This window comes from Ambystoma mexicanum, chromosome 8 (assembly GCF_040938575.1).
Source record: "Ambystoma mexicanum isolate Mex_15411 chromosome 8, UKY_AmexF1_1, whole genome shotgun sequence".
Taxonomy (NCBI): Eukaryota; Metazoa; Chordata; class Amphibia; order Caudata; family Ambystomatidae; genus Ambystoma; species Ambystoma mexicanum.
Window position 1 is genome coordinate 301727918 of NC_090929.1, and position 24216 is coordinate 301752133.

The following is a 24216-nucleotide window of genomic DNA, read 5'->3' on the forward strand; positions in this document are numbered from 1 at the left end:
AACGAACCACCTACAAACTTCGAATTTCTCAAGCCAAGTCTAATACCAAAGAGCTGTCCGCAATCCTCAAAGAGTTAGAATCCCCTATTCAAACCCCATATTCCTGCCTCAAGGACAACTGGTGCATGGGCATACAAAACGCCCTGGCCATTAAAATAACCCTTCAGACCAAGAACAATAAAAAAGACACTCCTCACTACTCCTAAGTCTAGCAATACCATTGCGCCAGTGCCTCAAACCATCCCGCCTCCACCCCTTTCGTCCACTCCCCACTTTAACTTTCATAAAGTATCCATGAAGGAAATTGAAAAAAGTTATCCTTACTCTCAAACCTAACTGCCATGGCGACCTAAGCCCAGCTCAAATCATAAAAGATGCAGCCCGCAAACTCTCCCCTTTCATCACTAAACTTATAAACGCGTCCTTTACTTCAGGTACTATACCCAACAACCTGAAACACTCCTGGGTCCTACCACTCAAAACAAAATCTAGATCCATCTAATTACCGTCCCATCACTACAGTGCCATTTCGACTTAAAATCCTGGAGAAAATGGCATACTTACAAATCCAACATTATCTTGAACATAACCACCTTCTACGAGTCCGACAGTCAGGTTTCAGACCCCAACATGGAACTGAGACTGCGCTCATAGACCTTAAGGCACAAATAGATGCACAGAGATGAGGGTAAAACAGCACTACTGCTGCTCCTTGATCTCAGCAGCATTCGATTTGGTTGACCACAAGATTCTCTGTAACCATTTAGACTCTGCGGCCCATTTCTCCCAAGAAGCAGTTGACTGGATTCAGTCCTTCGACAACAGAACAATGCAAGTTTTCTCCCCTTTAGCAGCTGCGGACCCCATGCTCATCTCTTGTGGTGTGCCCCAGGGCTCCTGCGTTTCTCCTACTCTGTACAACATTTTCACAAAGCCCCTTTTTGATGATCTAGATGGACGGGGTTTCACCTACACGAATTATGCTGATACACAAATCCTCATCCCGCTGACGGGGGACTACAACAAGGATTTGGCCTTTGTGAATAGTGTAACTCATCCAGGCATGGATGGCCTCTCCCGGTCTATGCCTGAAAGATGACAAAACGGAACTCCTAATCCTAGGCACCACCTCTAATCTTAACAAATTAGGTCAGAATTATTCTTCATTCAAAAAGGATAATATAATTGCTGTGGCTAAGGAGGTCAAAACCCTTGGCTTTCATCTAGACTCCACACTAACACTTAAAAAACAAGTAAATGCTATGCCTTCTGCTACCTCATACACTTGTAAATTAATCAGAGCAGAAAAGCCCTTCCTCTCAGCTAACAACTACATCACTCTAGCAAGCGCCCAGATCCTGTCCAAGCTGGACTATTGTAATGCCCTCTACGTAGGAAGCAACAAATACATTACAAACAAGATCAAGATCCAGCAACATAACACCTCAAGAGCAGCCTTAAGTCTCCCAAAGAAAGCCCACATTTCAGACCTCAGAAGATCTGTCAATTGGCTCTCTACGAAAGCAAGATCTTCCTCAAAACAGTTTCCTTGGCTCATAAATATCTCCAAAAATCCACCCCCCCACTACCTTACAGCTAGATTTACTAGACAAGCATCTAGCCGTCCTTAGAGAAAGGCCAACTAACTTTCTACTGGTGCCCAGATTTAAACGCAGTATGACTGGTGGGAGCAGTTTTCCTGTCATAGCAGCACAACATTGGAACACTCCCACACTCCTTAAGGGAAGACCTCCCTTACCTAAAATTCAGATCCAATCTTATCCACTGGATTAAGGAACACAACAACTAACCTATACCACAAGTGATCTCCCAGGTTTCCATTTATACATACCGTTATAGTATGAAACATGTAGAGTATGATTATTGTATGTATAGTATGACTTATTGTATTTACTCTGCTCTCTTTTTGTCTACTTATCCCGTACTGCATAACTGCTTGTTACTAGTATATAGTACACAAATATATAATCTACCCCTCACCAACTGTTCTTTGTATATAGTGTTATCCATATTTAGTGTTCACATACCTTGTATATTTCCTATGCTGCTTGTCTAATGTCGATGTGTACAGCATTGTAACCATAGCTGTATTTTACTCTGTGCCATATGTAACCTAAGCTGAACAACCCTCTGGTTGCCCTTGCGCCCTGTTACCTCTGGGTTTGGCGCGCATTACAAATAATACAAACAAAAACAAACATAATACGTGTTTGAAGGGGTAGAATGGGAACATTGAACCCAATTGCCGATGTCCCCTCAGTGTGAGGAACATCTTTAAACTTTGGGCCATGGGTTTTTGGGAACACGTGACACATGTTCTAAGTTTTCCATAGGTTTTGTTCTGCAACTCCCATGATACCTCAGCACTGGCTAGGGTTGATGAAGTCAGTGTGCAGATGCCTTATTTTTTAAAGGGAAAATAAGCCAATTAAAATAGCACATGTATATTTATGTCACAAAGGCAGCCAAAAATGTAATGGGAAATGAGCTACCCAATGAGACAGCTTTAACTAGGCCTTATAAACATCAGTAAGCCAACAATCCCTAGGATAGTAAAAAAATTCTCAAAAGGGTGAACACCACTGACTGCAACAAATTAATTTCAACAGGATAAACGAGTAGATTTCACCGATTAGCTTTTAAGAAGATGTCAAGTGTCGATTAAGTATGACTAGCGTGCAAAACCTATTTTAGAAAAAGAAAAAAAGGTCACCTAAATAAGTTAAAGATTTCAGTAAGGATTGGAAACCATTGTACCAAATGCAACAAATTATAGGTCCCTTCTTCTCAATCCCAAAGTAACATTGTCAGAAATAATGTGAAGGGATGCAGCAAGGTGAACTGAAAAAAATAAAAAAAATAAAACATTTAACTTACTTACCCATGATCATTAGAAACGTATAGATGGTCAATGTGATTATCAGAGCCTGCGGTTGGCTGGAGAAATTCTCTCTCCTGCACCTCTCAACCTAGATTCTTAGTGCTGGGCAATGGGCAAAGAAAAATGTTTGAAAAAATATGCCAACAACGTTTTTACTTTTATAAACACGAGTAAATCAAAACAGCATCAATGAACGCTGATCAATTTAAGGATGTAATTTTTAAACAGGTTACCTATAATACAGTCTAGGCTTTTTTGTTGAAACTCTAAAGCACGAAGGCAGTTGGCACAAGCATTTTCCTCCATGCTTTTCACCAAAACCCTAAAAACGCTCCCAGTTTATTTAAGCTACGTTTACATCCAAGGGTGGACAGTGGTTATTGGTGCATAGCTTGGAAACCCTATTTGATTAGAAATGGATGTTGCAAAACATTTCTAATCAATTTCAAATGTAATGTAATGACTTTGCTTTATATTTTCAGCTTCGCCGTGTCACACCTGCTCAGTTTGAGTGTCTAGAGGTTTTTCGAGCAAAGAACTTCTTAGTTATACCAACAGAAAGTTATGAACACTAAAGAGTCAAATAGCAGGAACATCCGAAACTGCTACTGCACAAAGACCTATGAGGGATCATAAGTGGCATCTAAACATTTTTGACAATCATTTGGATATTTTCCAAAAACTGCATTTAATAAGCCATATTGTCTTTAAAGGCACGCACTTTCCCTAATCTATCGTTCAAAGACCTGAAAAGCTCCTGTAGGAAAATTGTTTGGCTTTATACGAGGAAACACCGTCAGCAGAGAATCCAAAAAAGTGAAACTGTCTGGAATATACTCAAATCAGGGGTAAATATTTTCTGTTCTGTGAAAGGCTTGTTTAATCCATTCCTTGCATCAGGAGCCCTCTACGTTTGTTCTGCAAGGAGGGGCTGTTTATATAAAGCACTAGAATTGATCAAATGGTATAATAAAAACCTTCATTCGCCAACGACACTGGTCTCCATCCTTGACACTATGGACCAAACAGGCTTTGAATAGTCAGTCTTCTGAATGCAGAGATGCTGGCGCTATCCTCATCAAAAACGAATATGGAAACTAAGATCAAATCTACAATTCGAACTTTCCTAAGAGGTGAAACCATTTATGAGGGTGCATTAAGTTGTGCTGAGAAGACCCTTGTGGTACGTGCCTTGTACAAGAATGCAATAGTGCAATGAAACCTAGCAAGAGAAGTATGCAATTTAAGAAGGGAAAAGGGAGGTCATTATGAAACACTAGAAGGTAGTGGATTAAACCAATGGGACGAACAGTACGGGGCAGAGGGGTGGGTTGGCCATGTGTCTCCCTAAATCTTAATCTTCAGTAGTACTAGTAGTCGAACTTTATTTGGAAGACAAGCCACCATCAAAGTAAAATGTACAAAACAAGACAAAAACACAATAATGCGTTAATATCTACATTATTCTCATTAAATAAAAGATGTTATTTAAAATAAACATACAATGAAAAAATAAAAACACTAGCCGCTTGCAAAGAGCACAGCGTATACATGACCCACCCGGACTAGTGTTTTCCCATTTTTGCGCTCATGATAGACCCCAACATTCTGTTCTTAAATACGGCTCTTAGGAATTTTGAGACCAACACCACTTGTTCAGTGAGGCTACAGAATTTCAAGGCTTGGATGGCTAAATTAGTTGGGAGGTGCAACAGGTGGCTCCAAACTGGGACTATCCAACGCCTCCCTGCCAAAGAGTGGGCTTAACAAAAAAATAAAAGATGCGCCTCATCCTCACGCCCTCCCAAACAAAGGGGACATGCGGGTGAGGCAATCTTAAGCTATGCACACGTGACCTGAAAAAAGGTAACCGCATGAAGAAACAAAACTAGCATTCATAACTATGTTGAGCTAAACAATCAAGTTATAAATAATCCCACACATCTTCAATGTGAAAAAACTATTTGCCAAAAAGATTGCTTTGTTGACACAATCCAGGTCAGGCCAACTGCTTTTTAGATAAAGGTTATTTATGCACCTTGAGCATAGGTGAGAAGCAACCTAAAGTTATAGAATACAACAGTCAGTGAAACCACACCACAAGCAGTTAACTGGAAAGCTGGCTCGTAAATACTGCAATTCACATGAATCCCCAGATCTTGCATTAAGAAACCATTTAAACGCACGCCCTTAGCCTCCAACAACATAAAGGAGGCATCACGCAAACGTGGCATGCAGCAGAGAAAAGCACAAAGGCCCATTCGACCACAGTCAAGCAATCAACAGGAAGAGAACGTTTAAGAGGCTACTGCTGCAGTGGGTGCCGAGACGCGTCAGTTCAGACTCATATTTCAACCCAACAAACACTCCCAAATTCTAGAAGCAGCCGAGAGTCGACAGTACAAGCTCTTCAACTACGCTTATCCAGGGTCTTACCTCCGTTAGAGGCCTGCTCTGAGGCCCTGCTTCTGTGCTTTTCACTAAGGATTGCAGGGGCCTAGAGCTTTGGCGTGCTCCCGAGTCCCAACCCACAGAGGGTGCTGGGGAGCATGCTCAGTAGGAGCCTCCTCATAGAAGCTCTCCCTCCTCCAGCACAAAGCAGCTCACGGGCTGCACTGCCCTCGCCGGTAATCTGTAGAGGAAGGGAGTGGAAGGACGACAAGCTACTGTAGATGTAACCCACTGTGATAGCAGAAGGGCTGACTGACGTTCATTCTGTAGACGGACGGCATGGCCGGTTTAAAGCATTTCTGAAGGGATTCCTCCCACTCACAAGATTAAACAACGATTACAAGCATCATAGCCAGCATTAAAAAAAAAACAATGGTCGATTGGAAGCTCTATATTCCTCCAGGTGGACTATTTTAAAACCAGGATTCTGCACCACGCATACAAATTGAGAAACCAATTTGGCATTTACAAGTATTGCCTCCATTAGCATAAACTACTTAACCTGAATATCATTCCATGGAATTACGATTTCCATGCTGGGTTTACAAGAGTTCGTAAAAGCAAAATTCTACTACGTGCCCTCCTGATGCAACTAATTGAAACCAAAGGAAAGGCTGTGCTATTGCAAAGCTTCAGGTGTTACAAACAGTGATGCAGAAGGGAAGTGGGGGCGAGTGAAAATATTAAACGGCACCAGCCCAACGAACGCTTCAAAAAAGTGGCCCTCAAACAATCATCCGTGAATCACGTCAAACCACGAAATTCCAGAAAATACTACATGGAGGGTTCATGTGTTACATTTCAACACAAATCAAAATAACTTTGCATACAGTTCTGTGACAGGGTCCACAGCTCTGAGGCGCAGGGATGACATGAACACGACCTTTCACCCCTTGACAAAAACAGAAAGTGGCATCAAATAGCATTGTACCTAAGTACACTACGAAAAATATGGTTATGATTTCACTAATGTGATCTACATTTCATACAAGAATGGATCACCATATTAATCAATAGCTGCGTATGGATCCATATTATCAAATTACTGTGAATGCACTTACACTCAAGCTCTTTTTTTTATAGAACTATGCATACAATATCACCCAACCGGTGTTGGTACTCATGTATCGACCTCAGAACGACGAAAGGCTGAGATGGTTCGAACCTGCAACCTGCAGATCACACACTCAACCCAATGAGCCATCATATCCGCTATAGTAAAATGAGCAATTATTCTGTAGTGTGGTGTGGATACCATTACACTGGTAACTGAGATTTAACAGCAGATTTAACAGCAAACCAGTAAGTTCATCTAAACGTCTGATACAAATTCAGGCTTCAGGGTGCATGCAATAGAGCTCTGGTCGAACCCACGTCTCCAGAGGGACCGTAGGTCTCGCCTGTGCGTACACACCATACCCCCCCATCCCCTACCTTGTGTGCGACTTGACAGACAGCAGAGGCACCCTCACCTATTGGACTGTACAGACGAGCATGTGCAGCCCATAATGTGTGCGGTACGCCTCAGTCCAGCCACTCTCCCCACTCTTCAAGAGAAGCCTGCGACTCCCGCAGAACACTCCCAAACCAAGACCGCTCATGGTGTTAAAGTACCAATGCGAAGTGAGAGGCTTGTTCCCTTCATTTCAGAATTTCCCACCCCAGTATGCGAGTTTAAGGGGTTAATGTGCTGTCAGCAATGTTGTTAATTTGCATATGCAAGTAACTTTGGGTCTCACCCTGAGTTACTAGGGGAATCCAGACGTGGACCCCTTGCTCACTATTCTTAGAGAGGCACAGCTCCTCCCTACTGATGAGGTCCAACCAGACCGAAACACGTGTCTGGGGATGCTGTTGGTACTCTTGTTCAGAGGAGAATTGCCTAGCATTTCGGTGCTTGACTGCCCCAGGGCAGGACAAAGACTTAGGTTTAGGATATTTCTTCTCTGTGAAAGATAGTGAGCTAAAGACTCTGGGTAAGTCTCTCGCAACCAGGACTAATGTCTGGCAGAGAGACTCCCAGGACCCCCCTTGTTAATTTGCAATGATGTATGTGCAGAACTCCTGCCCACATTTCCGCTGTAGAGGCAACTTGTACTGCCAACACCCCGGGCATCTCCTCACCCAACAAAAGAGAACAGGCTGTCAGAGTAAGCAAGTTGTTTCTCCTCGCAGAGTTCCAGTACATTCCGGAAAAGGAGTTAACAGTATGCACGTTTCTACCTTGGCATAAACAGACAGTGCAAGGCTGGGCATCCATTTCAGGGGTAGCATGCCAGAGAAAGGTGGCAGTTACGGGCAGGAAACCCATAGCTGCTCAGAATATGAAAGCAGAGCTCGCGCCTCAAAGCAGACACCTTTTGGAAGGGAAAAGGCCAGTGCCTAGTTCCCCATTGTCATGTTTTTTACTGAAATGTTGTGCACATCATTTCGTCAAAACTACGCCTCAAAATGCGGACTCTACAGAGGAAGCTTCAAGACCCACGTGAAATCATTTCAAGCAGGCCAGAAATAGTGGTGCATTTTCTATGATCTTTTGTGGTAATGATCACCACTTCACTGAGATTTTGGGATCCCAATTTGGGGGGGGGGGAGAACAATATTTTAATTAATCCGCCAGTCGAGGTCAGGAAGGTGTGGGCTATTCGCCACGCAGGCCCTTTGGACCGCGTCAAACACATACCATCACCTAAATAAAACATGCACGAGAAACATATAGGCGTAACAAATACAATGCTCTGCGGCCGAGGGCCTGGGACTGAACGCATATGCAACAATGGAAGAGCGGGGTTCGTCAAATACAGGCATCCGCGCAAATAACCTTGAAATCTATATACCTGACAACACAGGAGGAACCAAACTAGAAGGCTTTGATGTATGCACTGTGTACACAAGGATGGATGAATGAATGCATGACGATTGGGGGGAAATTTATAGGAAAAGGTTTGCAGCCTGGAATCAAAAATAACATAGCTCAGAACCAAAACGTCAGTCTGTGCACCACGAGTGTGTCGGAGATGCTTTAAGACAGTGCATATTCAATTTCAGATGCGCAGTCCCTTACCGTTCTGCTCCTTGGCCCAGCTAAAGCGCAGCTTGGTGCTCAGACTGGACTCTTCTCGGGTGCCATGCTGCGAGGCAGAAGTTAGTAGTAGGAGGATAGGTGCCAGGGGGGGTCATTTGGATGAGCTGGGTGCACATGGGGAAGGAGGGCACTAGAGGGTGCCACCGTGCGGGTCAGCCTGCGAGCCCCGCTCGGCAGCAGCAGCACCATACGTAAAACCCTCGGGTAAATCTGTCAAAACTGATACATATGAAAGGGAGGATGCTTTGGGGGAGGGACATGCACGAGAAGGACATAGGGGGTTGGGGGAGCATGTCTGTAAATGGTGTGTAACTAAACACTGGGAAGAAGCGGGCCGGGCTGAGGCAGCCCCGGCACCGCCCAGCCCTGCCGCTCCCTCCCAGTGTTTTGAAACACGGACTGCTGCTGGCGCCATGGTGTCGTGGGCCGCAGCAGTTGGCCGCCGGCCCGCTTCATTTATCAAAGAAAGTTAACACTTCAGTGTTTTCTGCATCTGGGGCGGGCCGGCGAGGCTGCAAAGGATCTGTAAGTTACTTACAGATCCTTTGCAACTTGCATACGGCGAGGCCCTGGAGACCGGTTCCTGAAGTGAAGCCTACACCTGGGCCAGGGCGTGGCTTCAGGAACCAGCCCCAGGGCCTCGTCATGATTTCGGCCCAGCCACGGGCCGAATGGCAGACTGGTTCATCCGACCCGGTCCATGCCATCAAGCTAACATCCAATCCACAAACCACAAGCTACGATAATGGATTCCAACTAGCAAATATTTTGTTGACACTGCACGTTTGCCACGTTTCTCTGCAATATTTAAAAACAGATTTGAAATCCATGTCAATTCTATAAAGAAACTACATTTTTGACACAAGTAGAATACATATGTGATTCCACCGGTCAATATAGACTTTGTTGTTGCTCCTAGATACAAACACATACCAGAACCGCAAATTAGCCATGTAGATCTTTCCGATTTAGCAAAAGTAGGATGAAATTATTTCTCTAGGTTGGTCTTTATTCCCACTTTATAGAAATGACAATGCATTACTTACCGTAAAAGCATTTCTGATGGTTGTATCTGCTTAGATTCACATGCTGTGCATAGTCCGACATCCAGTGGTCACTGCGGAGTATTGCATTTTGTTTTTCGTAGTCGAAAAGGGGACGTCGACAAGGCGTGTCTGTAACACTATCCCTATAGTGACGTGCAGTGTACCCACAACCCCTCACGCGTCGAGGTCCCTCCGTTTGTATTTTTTCTGCCCTGAGGGAGCCTTCTATACGTGAGAGAGATGTAGAAAGATGTCTATGTTCCTTCCATCCGAGCGGGGAGGAAGGGTGGACGCATGTGAATCTAAGCAGATACAACCATCAGAAATGCTTTTACGGTAAGTAATGCATTGTCTTCTGATGTTTGTTAATCTGCTTAGAATCACATGCTGTGCATAGACTAGCGAGCAGTACCCGGAGTTGGAGGTGGTTTGTGAGAAGGAACAGTAGAGAAAAGAGGTCTTATTACTGCTTGTCCCACCTGGGAATCAGATCTAGAGTGAGCATCTAGACAGTAGTGTTTTGTAAAGGTGTGTACAGAACTCAAGGTTGCCGCTTTGCAAATGGACTCAAGGGGAACGTTTGCAATGAATGCTATGGATCCCCCAGTGCCTCGAGTAGAGTGTGCTCTTGGCTTGAAGGGTAGTTCTCTCTTAGCAAGAGAGAAACAGAGTGATGCATTGAACAATCCATCTAGATATAGTGGACTTTGAGACTGCATCTCCTTCTCTTCCTGCTGCCACCGAGACAAAGAACTGATTAGTCTCTCTCAGTGGCCTAGTTCTTTCCATATAAAACATAACAGCTCTGCGCACATCGAGTGTATGCAGGCTCTGTTCTCCCAAATTGGAAGGGTTTTGAAAGAATGTTGGTAGTTCTATTGACTGGTTGACATGGAATTTCGATATGAATTTCGGTGCAAACCTTGGGTGTGTGCGTAGAACCACCTTATCTTTGTGAACTGTTACGAAGGGGTCTAGAATAGAAAGAGCCTGTAGTTCACTTACTCTCCTTATGGAGGTGATAGCTATTAGGAAAGCAGTCTTTAGAGTGAGGTCCTTAAGAGTTGCCTTGTGCATGGGTTCAAAGGGTGAGCCCACGAGCCTGGTAAGTACCACATTAAGGTCCCAGCCGGTAGCTGGGTTTGCTATCGGAGGATGTATTCTCTTTACCCCCTCCATGAAGCCTTTGATAACTGGAACTTTCCACCATGACACCTTAAGATGAGTGATGGTGTATGCAGAAAGTGCCGCTAGATGGACTTTAATAGAATTGAACACTAAACCCGAGTCCAGTAAATGGGTCAGGTAAAGGACAATGTGTGTGGGAGAGCAGTGGACTGGGTTGATGCTCTTACCTCTACACCAGATGACAAATCTCTTCCACTTGCTAGAATAGCAGTGGCGAGTGTTGGGTTTTCTAGCTTCTCTGAGAATGTCCATGCATCTCTGAGGGAGTTGTAAATGGCCAAATTCTATGACCTCAGGCTGCTAAATTCATGTTCTGTGGGCATGGGTGTAGTGTCTTGCCCTTGTCCTGTGACAGCAAGTTGTACTGGCAGAGCAGTTTCACTGGTGGGGACAGGGACATCTCCATCAGGTGCGCAAACCATGGTTGGCGGGCCCACATCGGGGCTATCAGTATCATGGTGACTGGTTCCTGGTGCATCTTGTGCACTATCTTGTTCAGCAGAGGAGTCGGGGGGGGGGGGGGGGGGGGGGGGGGGCGTAAACAAATTTCCATGACCATGGTATCCAGAGACCGTTCCCCTTGGAGCGGTTCTGTGGGTATCTGGAGTCGTAATCTAGGCATTGTGAGTTCTCCAGAGTTGCGAAAAGGTCAATTTCTGGGAAGCCCCATTGTGTGAAGACGTCGAAGACGATGTCTTAGTGTAACCGCCATTCGTACTCTGAGGGCAGAGGGAAGTCTCTGCTGAGTTCGTCTGCTAGCAGATTGAGTTCCCCTGGTACATGTTGTGACAATAGGAACATGTGTCTGAGAGCCCACTTCCAGATGTTCTGGGACAGCTTGGACAGTCCTGGAGAGTGAGTGCCCCCTTGCTTGTTGAGGTAGTGCATGGCTGTGGTAGTACATGGCTGTGGTGCTCTCCGTGAGGACCATCACTGTCTTCCCTTGTAGGTGTGTCTGGAAGGCTTTTAGTTCCTTGAACACAGCAAGTAGCTCTAATAAGTTTATGTGCTTGGAAGCTACGCTCGGAGTCCAAACTCCGTGAGCAGTCTGATGGGATAGGTGAGCCCCCCCCATCCTGTGAGGGATGCGTCTGTGGTTAGAGTGGCTTCCACTGCGGGGGTGGCGAATTGTTTCCCTATTACCAGGTTTTCCTTCGACCACCACCGTAGCGAGAGAACCAAGGCCTGCGAGACCACCACTAGATCATCCCATTGTCCGCTGGCCTGACACCACTGGCTGTTTAGCCACTCTTGCATTGGGCGCATGCGCAGGCACGTGCGAGGTACCAAATAAATACATGACGCCATCATTCCTAGCAAGCGTATTGCTTTGCGTACCGTCACCTCTCGACCGGCCACATATTGAGGGACCTGAAACAGCATATTTTGGACCCTCTCGTTGGAGGGGAAGACAAGGCCGTCCTTTGTTCGAATTAGAGCCCCTAGGAATTGTTTGATTTGGCTGGGGGTCTAAACTGGACTTCGTCTCGTTGATGGAGAAGTGCAGTTGGAACAAAAGGTCTGTCTTCTGGGTGTTTGAGAAGCATGTCTCGTAGGACTCCCCTGTTATGAGCCAATCGTCGAGGTAAGGGTATACCGGTATGGACAACCTGCGCACGTGGGCCGCTGCCACTGCCAGTACCTACGTGAATACCCTTGGTGCAGACGCTATGCCGAAGGGTAGCACCCTGAACTGGTAGTGTTTGCACTCTATCATGAACCTGAGGTATTTTCTGTGCGCTGGCAACATCAAAATATGAAAGTATGCATCTTTCATGTCTAATGTGGTCATGTAGTCCCCCTGAGGTAGCAGGGGAATTACCTCCTGTAATGTTACCATACGAAATCTTTGTGGTTTTACAAATTTGTTCGCTGGGCGCAGATCTAGTACAGGGCGCATGGTTAGTTCTTTTTGGGTACAAGGAAGTACACCGAATAAATACCTTCCATTACCTGAGATAGGGGCACGACCTCTATTGCTCCTTTCTGTAGCAGCTGTTCTACTTCTTGCAGGAGGATGACGAGGTGTTCTGGTGACAGGCGTCGTCCCCTTGAAGGTCTGTAGGTGGGGGACTGATTGAACTCTATACTGTACCCGTGGGCTACGGTTGACAATACCCACCGGTCTGATGTTATTCCCTCCCATGCTGATAGGAATGATGTTATCCGGCCCCCAACCGGAGACGCATGGGAGGGGACCCGAACCTTCGGGTCATTTGGTGTTACTTGCCGGGGTGCCTCTGGGGCTGGAGCCACGGCCTCTGCCATTGCCACGGCGTTGTCCTCTTTGGTTATACTGGTTACCGGTACCCTGATTGGAGGGCCAGTTGCCCGCAGTTTAATGTGGTTGCTGCTGCTGTTGGCGTTGGCCACGAAAAAAGCGCTTGTTCCCAAACCCCCGCCTGTTTGGCGGCTTTGAGATTTGGTCCAAGGTCTTTATGGTGTCGAATTCTTTCTTTGCATTTTCCAGTGCGTCGTCCACTGCCCTTCCAAAGAGATTAGACTCTTCTATTGGCTTATTAATGAGTGACACCTGCGTTTCCACCTTGAAACCGGAATTGCGAAGCCAGACGTGACGCTTCAGCAGAATCCCTGCACCAAAGCACAGCCAGCAGTTTCTGCCGCATCAAGAGTGTTCTTAATAATGCTCTGGTTGACCAGAGCTCCTTCTGTAACTGTAGCCAATAAGCGAGTTCTTAGAGGTTCAGGGGCTTCTTCGATGTCCTGCTTAAGCTTTCCCCATTGAGCATCAGCATAGCTTGCCAACGATGTATTATTATTGGCAATCCTAATTGAAAACGCTGCCGAGGCGGAAATTCTTTTGCCCAAGGCATAAAGCTTTTTCCCTTCTTTATCTGGGGGTGCCTCGCTGGTTGACAGTGGAACCCCAGCCCTCTTCCTTGTGTTAGTCACCACTAAGGAGTCCGGGACTGAGTGACCCCTGATATATAATGGGTCTGACAGAGGGTGAGAACAATTTCTCGATTCTTGGATTGACCCCTCTCACCAGCGCGGGGGTGGACAGCGATGGGGTGAGTCGTCTCAACCGAGGCGAGGATAGGAATAGTTTGACTAGTGGGAGGTTTTTCTTTAATAATCCTTTCGACGAAATCAGTATCTGGGGTGACCTCCCCAGTTTCAGCTTCAAAATGCGCTGCTGCCTTCCTCAGTAGCGCCTTGAAGGTGGGCTGATCGTCTACTGGAGATGGGTTCCTGACCGGTGTGGTCTGAGGAGAAGAAATGTCTATAATGTCAGGGTCTGTAGACCCTGATGGCGACTGCCAGGGCTGTGAGCCACCTTCACCTGGGTCCTCCTCGTAGCCCTCCTCACCTATGTTAGTGTCATCATGAAAAACCTTCTCTCTCTTGTTGGTCTTCATTATTCACAAACTCATCCTCTTCCTGGAAGTGAGAGTCCTCTTCAGTGAGGTCGTAAGAGTTCATGTCTTCCTGTAGGGGGTTAAAGAGCTTCGGGTATTTAGCCCATGGCCCCTCCTGGAGTACCTCCCTTGGCCCCTTGGGTGTCCTATTTTCTGGGATGGCCATGAACCTGTCTTGCTTGTCCATACATGACTGGAACCCCTCTACAGCCCAATAAGGTAGGGCAGAGCGGTCTGGGAGTGAAAAGGGAGTTTCCTCTCCCTGTAGTTGCTCATTTCTGTCCCATAGCGTCGAAGATGGAGTCCCTTCGCCTTCTCAGAAACCTTCTCGCTGGCTAGGGTCTTCTGTCGACGGTGGAAGCTGTCCCAGCCTACCCTCCGGCATCCTCAGCGTTTCTTTGGCCTTGTGAGCGGTTTTCGACGTGTCACCCGCTGTCGGTCTCTGGCCGTCTTTAGAAGCTATACACGCAAGGCTTTCGGTGATCAGCTTCTCCGTCGAGGGATCGCTCGCCGTCGCGCTAGGCAGTGCCAAGTCCTTACTGGAAACGTACGCACTCTTGCGAGGCACGTCGCCTGAGGATTTGGGGTTAGCGCCCTTCTTTACAGAAAGCCCTGTCGCTGGTTGCGGAAGTGGTGGCGGGGAGGGCTTGCGACCCTTACGGTCAGCGGAAGACGCCGGTGGACCCGACGCCTCCGTTGACGCTATGGTTGCCTTCGTCATCGACGAATGCGTGCCGTGGGGTATGTGCTTATGTGTTTTTCTGTGTTCGTCCTTGTCGCCGGGGTGTTCATCCCCATAAGCGGGGCGTGAGCCGGGCTTGTCGGGGCCGGGGACTGACGACGAGGAGCGGGAACGCTCCTTCGAGAGGTCTACAACCTCTGTTGCGGAGGCCGTGTAATCACTGTCCTCATCACATTTGGCGGCGGCAGCTGGCGAGGAGTCAGACCTAGACAACGCATAGGCTGCCCACCTTTTGATCCTGCGGTCCTTTAAAGTTTTGGGTTTAAGTAACTTACAGGCCGCACAGCCGTCCTCTTTGTGATCGAGGGGCAAGCAACCGTTACACCGTTTATGCTTGTCCTTCCAGGTAAACTTGCCTTTGCAACGCGGGCAAAACCTAAAGGGCGTCCTCTCCATAGCTGAGGGCATGAAATGTGATTACGACCTCGAAAGAGAAAGGCATTCTCGGAGAGAAACAAAGAAATGACCAACAACCCCACTACAGCCCTCCATTGGGTATTAAGAACATAGCACTATCCCCAAATTCTGTAAATTGCAATGTATGAAGCTGACTGGAGAGGACAGACGCTTCAAAGCTGCAGGCAAGTTATCTAAATATGCCAACATCAGTTAACTGTAGTTAAAATAGAAATGACACTTTCTCCAGATCATTTCTAAACAATTTATAACACTTTAAGGGAAAGTGTTCCACGTACCCGCTTGCTGTGAAGCATGTGGCAGAAAATCCATCTATATACACAGCACCCTAGAACTGCTACCTCAGAAGGTGGGCTCCTTGACTTCTCCAAGATGGGCTAGGGCATGCAGTTCGATTTCTCAAGCAACAGCTTTTTACTCTTAATTCTTTTCCCACAAAGTTCTAGAAGGTACCGATTCTCCATCTATGCCAAAATGAGTACTCAAATACCTTTACAATACTTCACTATTCCTCATGCGCTTTCATTTTTCAAATGAAGAAACCAACATATATATTGGGCAAAGTAACTGAATTTAAGGGAATTGAATCCCTGTGCAAACCCCTAGCTGTAGAATATCTAGTTAAGTAAATTAACGAGGGTTCAAGAAACGAGGAAGAAATGTCACAGGCTTAGAGATGGAATTACTTACATGCAACTCACGTTCTCTAGCAGGTGGATTTACATGCTCGTGAATATTCTCAGTCAGGCTGGGAATCCTCGGTAAAAATTAAAGTAGTTTTGCTTTAAAACTAAAACTGCTGGTCACAGCGATAACTATTGCTGTCACTATGGGTCATATAGCCCCAACCATTGACACTCATACTCCTAAGCTCCACCCATGGTGGCCATCTTCAGATTTGATCATGCATGTAGAGTGGCAGTAGGAACCAAGAAGAGCCACAGAGGGTTTGCATGTGAATCCACGCAAGATCGATGTTGGAGAAAAGGAGTTACAGGTAACTAACATTTCTTCGCTAGCATGAGGTCTTACATGGATTCACATGCTCATGAATACGATTTCACAGCAGTACATATACACAAACATGGGAGGTGGCAACGCTCACAGAAGCCATATACTTCACCCCTGGAATAGACTCACCTCAAGCAAACAGGTTGCGAAGCACTGCTTGGCCGTCCTGGGTCTCTTCACTGGAATCGCTGTCGACACAGAAGAATCTTGTGCAGGTGCGAGTAGCCCTGCAGATGTCTAGCAGGGGAACACCAGATAGAAGCGATGCAGTCGCTTCAATGGCTCAGGTGGAACAGTCTCTTGGCTGGCCTCGTAGCAGTCTGTTTGCCAGGCGATTGGCAATGCGTAAGAGAGCCGGAGAGCCGCCTATAGAAGGAAGCCTTAGACATGGCCTTCCAATGTCCCACAGGCCCAAAATTCACAAAAAGCAGAGAACTTTTTCTTCAGTGCATGCAACATAAAACTCAGCGACGTCCAGCAAACGCAAATATCTTTCAGCAGGTGAAGAAGGATTTGCAAGGAAACTTGTAGAACCAAAGGCTTGTTTAGATGAGTCTGACAGGACCTTTGGAATGAAGGGTGGATGGTTACGAAGAACCACCTTAGCTGAACTGTAACTCTCCATATTTGTAATTCTGAAGAGAGCCTGCATTTCCCCAAACATGCCTGGCCAAGGTAATTGCCACCAGGAAGGCGGTCTTCCACAACAGAATCTTCAAGGAGGCCCGATGCATAGGTTAAAATGGAGGCCCCATCCGTTTAAACAGTACCACATTTAGATCCCACACAGGGGCTAGAGTCTTCACCGGAGGGAATGTTCTGAAGAGGCCCTAAAGGAACTCAACGAGCCTGTGCGACCACAGAGCGCTTTCTCGGAGCCCGGGTGTACCTCATACAGCGGCGAAGTGTACCTTGATGGATGCATGGGCAAGGCTAGACTTGACAAGCGAGAGTAGGTAATGAAGAAGCTGCAATCCCAGAACACGCAGAGGAGAATTCTTCTTTGACCGCCTCCACTTGTGTTTGTAGCAGGCTAGTGTAGAGGGAGGCCTGGCCAAAATGTTTTTACATTCCAAAGGCAGCAAGTAGTGTCCAAACTCTAGGGCTGCAGGAGCCAGGTTGCGAGGCGTGGTACAGGATTGGCCCTTCTAAATGAGAGCAGGTACGTAAAGGGGAGGCAGTTTGATGGCTGGGACCAACAACAGATAGAGAAGGTCCAAGTACCAGATCTGCCTGGGCCACACTGGTGCAGTGAGGATAATCTAGCAGTGGCAACGTCAGTGTGTTGATCACTCGTAGCAATAGAGGGATTGGCGGGAATGTGTACAGGAGGAGGCCCCACCCAAGGGAATGAGAAGGGGTCCTCCGACTCCTTGGCGCAGGATACCTGCTGGCAAACTTCTGACTCTTGGCGTTGGTTGCTGTCGCAAAGAGGTACATTTGAGGCAGAACCCACAGAGTCGAGACACTTGCACTTGTTGGAGCACCCATTTGTGGCAGGAATGCAGCTCCCTGATGAGTCTGCGATGGTGCTTTGAACGCCTGTCAGGTGAAATGGGATGAGAAACATCTGTTGAGCAGTGGCCCAGGGTCATAGATTCTGCGCCTCCAAGAGAGAACAGGGGAGCGTGTCCCGACCTTCTTGATGCAAAACGTGGTGTTGGTGGTGGTGTCTGAAGATCCGCACCACCTTCCGCAGGAGCAGAGGCAGAAAAGACTTCGTAGCCCAGAAAACTGCCTGCAGTTCTAGGACGTTGATGTGCACATCCTTTTGTTCTGGGAGCCAGAGGCCTCTGGTGTATGAACCTTCTGTGTTGGCTTCCCCAACCCTCCAGAGAGGCATTGGTCGTCACTGTCGCCCGATACCCAGGCATTTGAAAGGGAGCACCCTGGGAGAGATGCAGGCAAATTGACCACCATTGAAGGGCCTGGCGGAATGCCTGATGAGAGCCATCTTGCCATTCCACATGCCAGTGACTTGCTGCCATCTGGCATCCAGCAATTCCAGAAGCGGCCTCATCTGTAGCCTGCAAAAGGGAACCAGATGCATGCAGGACATCAAGCGGTCGATAGCCGCTTGACCTTTCCCAAGACGGCCTTCACTCTCTTCCAAAGGAGCCACTAGGCACGAGTGTGTGGAGGCGGGATCCTGGGAATAGAGCGTTCTGAGATGGCGCTATGCAGGATTCCTGATCATTTATTGAGAATCCCAGAGAAGTTAGGGTCTGGATGGCCCCTGCTGTGTGCTGGTTTGCCAGCTCATGAGAGCAGGATTGGATGAGCCAATCGTCTAGGTAAGGATAGACCTAGATTCCCTTGCAACGCAGGTGAGCTGCCACCAGAGTCAAACACACGGTGAACACCCTCGGTCCGACTTTAGCCTGAAAATAACAGCAGGGCTTTGAACTAGTAAGGTCTTCCCTGAAAACCAAAACGCAGGACTGTCCAGTGTTTGCAGTGAATGGTGATGTGAAATTAAGAATCCTCCAAGTCGAGGGTCACCAGGAAATCTCCTTCCTCCAGTTCACCAAGCACATGCTGCAACGTGGCCATCATGAACTTCTGGGACTTTAGGAATTTGTTGAGGCGTCGCAAGTCTAGAATGGGTCTCCACCATCCTGACCTTTCGCACTAGAAAGTATCTGGCGTAAACACCAGAGGCGCTGAGGGCACGCTCTACTGTCCCTTTGTTTAGCACAGCTTGAACCTCCTTTAGCAACTGCGCTACGTCCTGTTCTTGTCTGGGGAGGGGACGAATGTGAGGGCATTTGTCCTGGAATTGCATAGAGTGGCCCTATTGAAGGTTATCGAGCACCCATATTTCTGGAGATGTTTCACCTCTGGTCGACAAATTTTGATAACCGGCCTCCCACTGGGTTGCATAAGTGAGCGCACTGGGCCTGGGCCAAGGCCAAGTCAGGCTTGCTTTTGTGTCTGCGTTCTGGATGTTGGAGGACGCCGACGCTGGTTAACACGTGTAGGCCTGGAAACGTCCTCTATATGCCTCCTTGGTGGTTGAACAGAAAGGCTGCCGATAGGGCAAGGTGAACCCTTTGGAGGACCTCAAAACCTTCCCTTTCGAGGAGTAAAAGGACAGCCTCCTCGGCTGCAGAGTGCCCAATGAACGTGCAGTCTGTTGTTTTTCATGGCTTGTAGGGAGTCAACTGCCTTCCCAAACAGGTTGTCATCAAACACATCTACCACTTTTTTTGCACATCTGTGCAGACGTTTATTGGCTTTGAGCCAACCATGGCAGCAGAGGACCACTCCATTGCCCATCTGCCAAAACCCTGAGACAGCGACGTCCAGGGCGACAGTAACTGCATGGTCTGCGGCTACTGTTCCTTCGTGGAACAAAGCCAGTGCCTCAGCCTTCTGGTCCTCCAGGAGGAAATAGAGGATGGGCCACAACTTATACCAACGCGGTCATACCTTGAGAGAATAGTTAAGGCGGTGTGGACAATAGATGCTGCCGCCATGATGATATGCTTCCCAGTCACATCCAGCTTCTTACCCTCCTGATCAGCAGGAACCATAGACTAGGAAGATGGGTTAGAGGACCTCTTTCTAGCTTCAGCAGAAACCACCCAGTCCAGTGATGTTTGAGATCTAAGGCACTTCGGGCCGTGTCTGGGACCCAATATATTTTCTCCAAACAATCCCTTTTCGCCAGGGCCATGCACAGGGTCCTAATGGCCAACAGCCATGCTCCCAAATGTCGAGAAGGGGAACTGACAATAGCCCTCTTGCTCGAAAAGGAAACCTTCCTTTTGCTTCTCCTCAGGGAGGAGGTAGAACAGCTTTGCCGCCTGTGAGATCATGGATATAAACCGATCTCGTCTGGCGGAGAATCCCTGGAGGGTACCTAGACATCAGGTGGTTCCCCACCTGAAGGAACGTAGTCAAACTCATCAGTGCCCTGTGTATCCTGGGTCTTGACAGCATCGGTATCAGCCTTTATGCGCTGCCTCGTCCACCACAGAAGGCAGTGCAAGGGGTAACCCGGGTTGAATAAGACTTCAGCTGGGCTCTGGAGGGCTCTTTGATGGAACAGGTATGGGTACAACTGGTAGATGCTGGATTTCTGACAAGCGCGTACAGTCAAAATGTCCATTGACATGCTTCTTGGCGCTGCAGGAGCCCCTGCTGGTCCCTGAAGTGAAGGGCTATGGGGCCGAAATGGCAGGCGAGATGGTTGAGCCTTTTTCCTAGGCACTGCCAAAATGCAATCAGGCTACCCTATTGGGCGGAGTAAAAACTGAGACATGTCTTCCTCAGAAGGACCGATTTGCTGAAACTGAGCATTCCCCTGAGAAGCCCCAAAGGAGAGAGGGTGAAGATTGCTGCAGCCTGGGTGGGTCTAGGCAGATCTAGAGCTGGAGGCATCCCTCTCCAAATTCAAGACCCTAGGAAAGGATCCCATTGTTAGGCAGAATCCTGTGCAGTTCCCTTAGGGAGCCCTACAGAAGATTAAGACTACAGGTATGAGCAATAAATCCCCTTTGGTATCAGTCTGTACCACAAGGATTTAGTTGGTAGCTGTGGCTTAGCAGTCAGACTTATCTCAAGAGGTAGAGGAGCAGTATTCAGGGTTTACACAATAGGGCTACAGTACTATGGCACAAGGAAACACTGACCAAAGCTTTGTATTAAAAATATATATATTTATTTTACACACTTCCAGTTCAACAAATTAATCGCAGTCAATAAAGCAAGTTAAAATCAGTCAAAAGTGTACACAACTCCCTAGTTAAATTGTAGACAAGTTTGAGCAATAGTGAAAACTGAGCAAAATGGCACAGTGGAAACCACACACAAATGGCACTAGCAATTTCTCACAAGGGAGGGAAAGCGCAAGTTATACAGGAATATCTTCTTACACACCCCAACAAAACTTCCCATAAGTTGTTAACAAGTTTAGGCAAGGCAGTACTTTAGCAAAGAGAATACTTAAATGAAAACCGAGCAAAATAGCACTTCACAAGTTTTAAAAGTGGGCAGGAAAAGGGGGTTATAAGAATTAGGTGCATCAACAGTTCTAGTTGAGAAACAATCTAAAGGCAGTTCTAACAAATTCAGCCAGAGTCAATAGGCCTGTGCCAGAGTCAGTGGTACAGGGCAAAGGGCCCAGGAGCAAAATGTTATTGTAGCTGCAGTCAAGTCTTTGGTTAACGATTCGAAAAGGTGGATGCAGAAGGTGAAAGACAATGTTAGAGGCTAGGGGCGGCCAACCCAACAGGTAGGTAAAGGATTTAAAACACCTTTAGCACTACCACGCGAAAAGGGCGGCCTGGCGGAACAATGTACCTTAAAATGAAGAGGCTCCTGCGGTGGCGGTTGTTCCTGGTAGTTCCTGCAGTTCGGGGATCCAGCAGAGGAAGAGGCTCTCGTCGTGGAGGAAGGTTCGAGTTACTGCACTACCCAGGGATGAAACCAGCCGCGGTGCTGCCCAACGAATAAAAGGTACGCTCCTTTAAATCACGGTCAGGGTGGACGGCTGCCTGGCTATCCGGTCTCCGAGTACAATGTACTGGCGAGTCGACCAGGGCAGGGTCCAGGAAGGTGATTTGGCAAACTGGTTGGCCCCACCAGCTCAATGGAAGAAGGCTCTTGCAGATGAAGATCTTCTCTCGTCATGTGGAGCAAAGTGGTGAGACGCTGCAGCAGGGCTTCACCGGTGGTTCAGTCGTTGCAGATGTCTTTGGCTTCTCTCCTCTTCGGCTTCTTAGTTCCAGTTGCGACATCTTGCTCTTCCAGTCCTCAGGACCCTGCTTTTATGCAAAAAGATCCCCATTCATACAGCCTAGCTGTCACTCACACAGTGGAGTGGTGTTCTTGGCGGGAGACCCTCTAGCCTATCCGGGCAGAGTGCGACATGGGTTGCTGAGGCAACCCTGTCCAGGGGTCGTACTCCCCCTCCCACACAATGGATCCACCCCAGATTCAGTGGCGCCTAAAGGAGGGCTTCTGGGCAGAAGCCCGCCAAAAGGACGAACAAAGGATCCCGATCTGGGTTAGGAGTTTAGAGAAAGGCACGAGAAAGAATTTATATTAAAGTTCTGGCAAATAAAACTTACCGGAGTAAAGTTAATAATAAAATAAACCGGTGGTATGTTAGAGGCTGTCAGTAAAAGTGGTAGCCTCGAACAATGGGAAAATCCCATAGGAAAATATTCACGGTCGAATATTTTTGGTAGTAAACACTGCCACCAGCAAGAAACTTGAGAGAGGGACTGTAAGGTACCCTCTTGAAAATGAAAACAAGGGAAAAACTATTAACCCTTCCCAGTACCTCTATAGTAAGATGGGGTGTACTGGTTTAGTTCATAAAAATTGACTAGTAAAGTCAATGGGGACTTTACATGCCCTGGGAGACAGTAGTCAGTCCAGGGTATGGAGTCTATGTTTGGGGGTCACTATGACACCCTTGTGTCACTGCGCTGAGGGTGCTGTGTAACATGTGTATAAAGATGGTTCCTATGAGGGTGAGATAAACCCCATAGACATTAAACACAAAAAAATTGCCTAGAACACACATAGGAGGCAATTGTCTTTATGGAGACTGACTGTAGTGGACAGGATTGAAGTCATTGACGGAAGATGCGCCTTGGTGGATGACGTCGTTGACGGAGTAATGGACTTGGCAGATGAGGTGGTCGACTGGGTCTGTGATGACAAAGTCATCGATGGTGAAGCCGCTGACAGGTCCCGCTCACTGGTTGTGTGTCAACAAGGTTTTATGCTTTGCCGCTGCAGTCATCAATTTCCTAGCAGATGGAATCTAGCCGATCAGTGGCAATGCGACAATGGACTGTGAGGACAACTATCTGTGTTGCTAAGACCTGGGCCCCGCAGCCACGGAGATCATCAAGGAAGTAGCCGAAGCGTGAGACTTCGCTTTTTTGGCATCTTCCCCTGGGAAGTGTTCTCAAAGGATCTCAACCTCTTGTTGTCAGATGGAGCACACTCTTTGGGCCTGCCAACCACTGCGCACCGTGCCGAGTCAGAGGCCTTCCCATCTCAATCCACAACACTAACCTCATATGCCCCTCCACCCCTTCTGAGTCGTGGGGGCGATATAGAACATCCATCAGCATTGTGGCTGAGATGCACTTGAGGTGCCAATCATCGATAAAGATGTTTTTCAGGCCACAATGTTGGTAGGTCTTGAAGAGGCTTTTTTGTAATGGCGACCACCATGGTGTGAGGAAGGCCCGAGTACAGAGGTCCGATGAAGGAAGGCTCATCCGGCAACAGTTACCCGCTGCTGGTAGTCAGGTGACCAAAGAAAAAATTTAATACAGGATGATTTCTCGCAAAAGTATTTCAAGGAGCGAAACATAAGGCATGCTAATATGAAAACCTGTGGTAAAAATCTGAAGATGGCCACCAGGGGGGGAGCTTAGGAGGATGAGTCACTGGTTGGCGAAGTATGACTTAAAGTGACAGCACTAGGCTATAGAAGTGACAAGCAGTTTTAGCTTCAAAGCAAAATTGCTTTAATTTTTACTGAGGAATCCCAGTCTGACAGAAAATTCACGTAAAGCCCCATGCACAAGAACTATTGGTAATAGAGCCAGAAAAAAGAAAACAAAAGAATACAAATAAGGGCCAGGGTTTCACTTTGAGACGCTTTCTCAAGGCAATACAAATCAGTTCTGAAACGGAAATACTACTTAATTCTTGAATAATTAGTAAGTCACCTCTACATAGGTTATATTTTTCTTTGCAACATTGTCAAACAATGGTGATGAACGCAGATTAAATGGTAATGGCTGCGATAGGATAAGTCCCTGGTGGCCTTCAGTTTTTGGGCAACTTGCAAAACGAACTAATGGGAGGAAAAGCAGGCTGCCACTCTAGAAAGAACCTTCGAGAACACTGGGTGTTGCTTGTAAATATTTCCATAACCCGTAACTGACTGTATTCCTCTCCTACTAAGAACCAGAGAACGGCTGTGCTTGAAATTGATCAGATATGGGGATTTTGCAGGT

At 47.2% G+C, this 24216-nt stretch overlaps 1 protein-coding gene across 10 annotated transcripts in view; it reads right to left on the reverse strand.

Moving 5' to 3' along the window:
• The window catches only part of EHMT1 (euchromatic histone lysine methyltransferase 1), a 2375011-nt gene that overhangs the window by 2085191 nt on the left and 265604 nt on the right, over positions 1-24216 (reverse strand). Inside the window, exons 1-2 of one of the 10 annotated variants that reach the window (XM_069609707.1) lie at positions 5339-5433; positions 2903-3004 (exon numbers count right to left, since the gene is read on the reverse strand). The exons of 7 other annotated variants lie outside the window; for them this stretch is intronic. The gene's annotated coding sequence lies outside the window, so the exon portion shown is untranslated. Of the gene's footprint in view, positions 1-2902; positions 3005-5338; positions 5446-24216 lie in introns of those variants that run through there. 2 more of the 10 variants (XM_069609703.1, XM_069609705.1) reach the window with 2 other exon arrangements.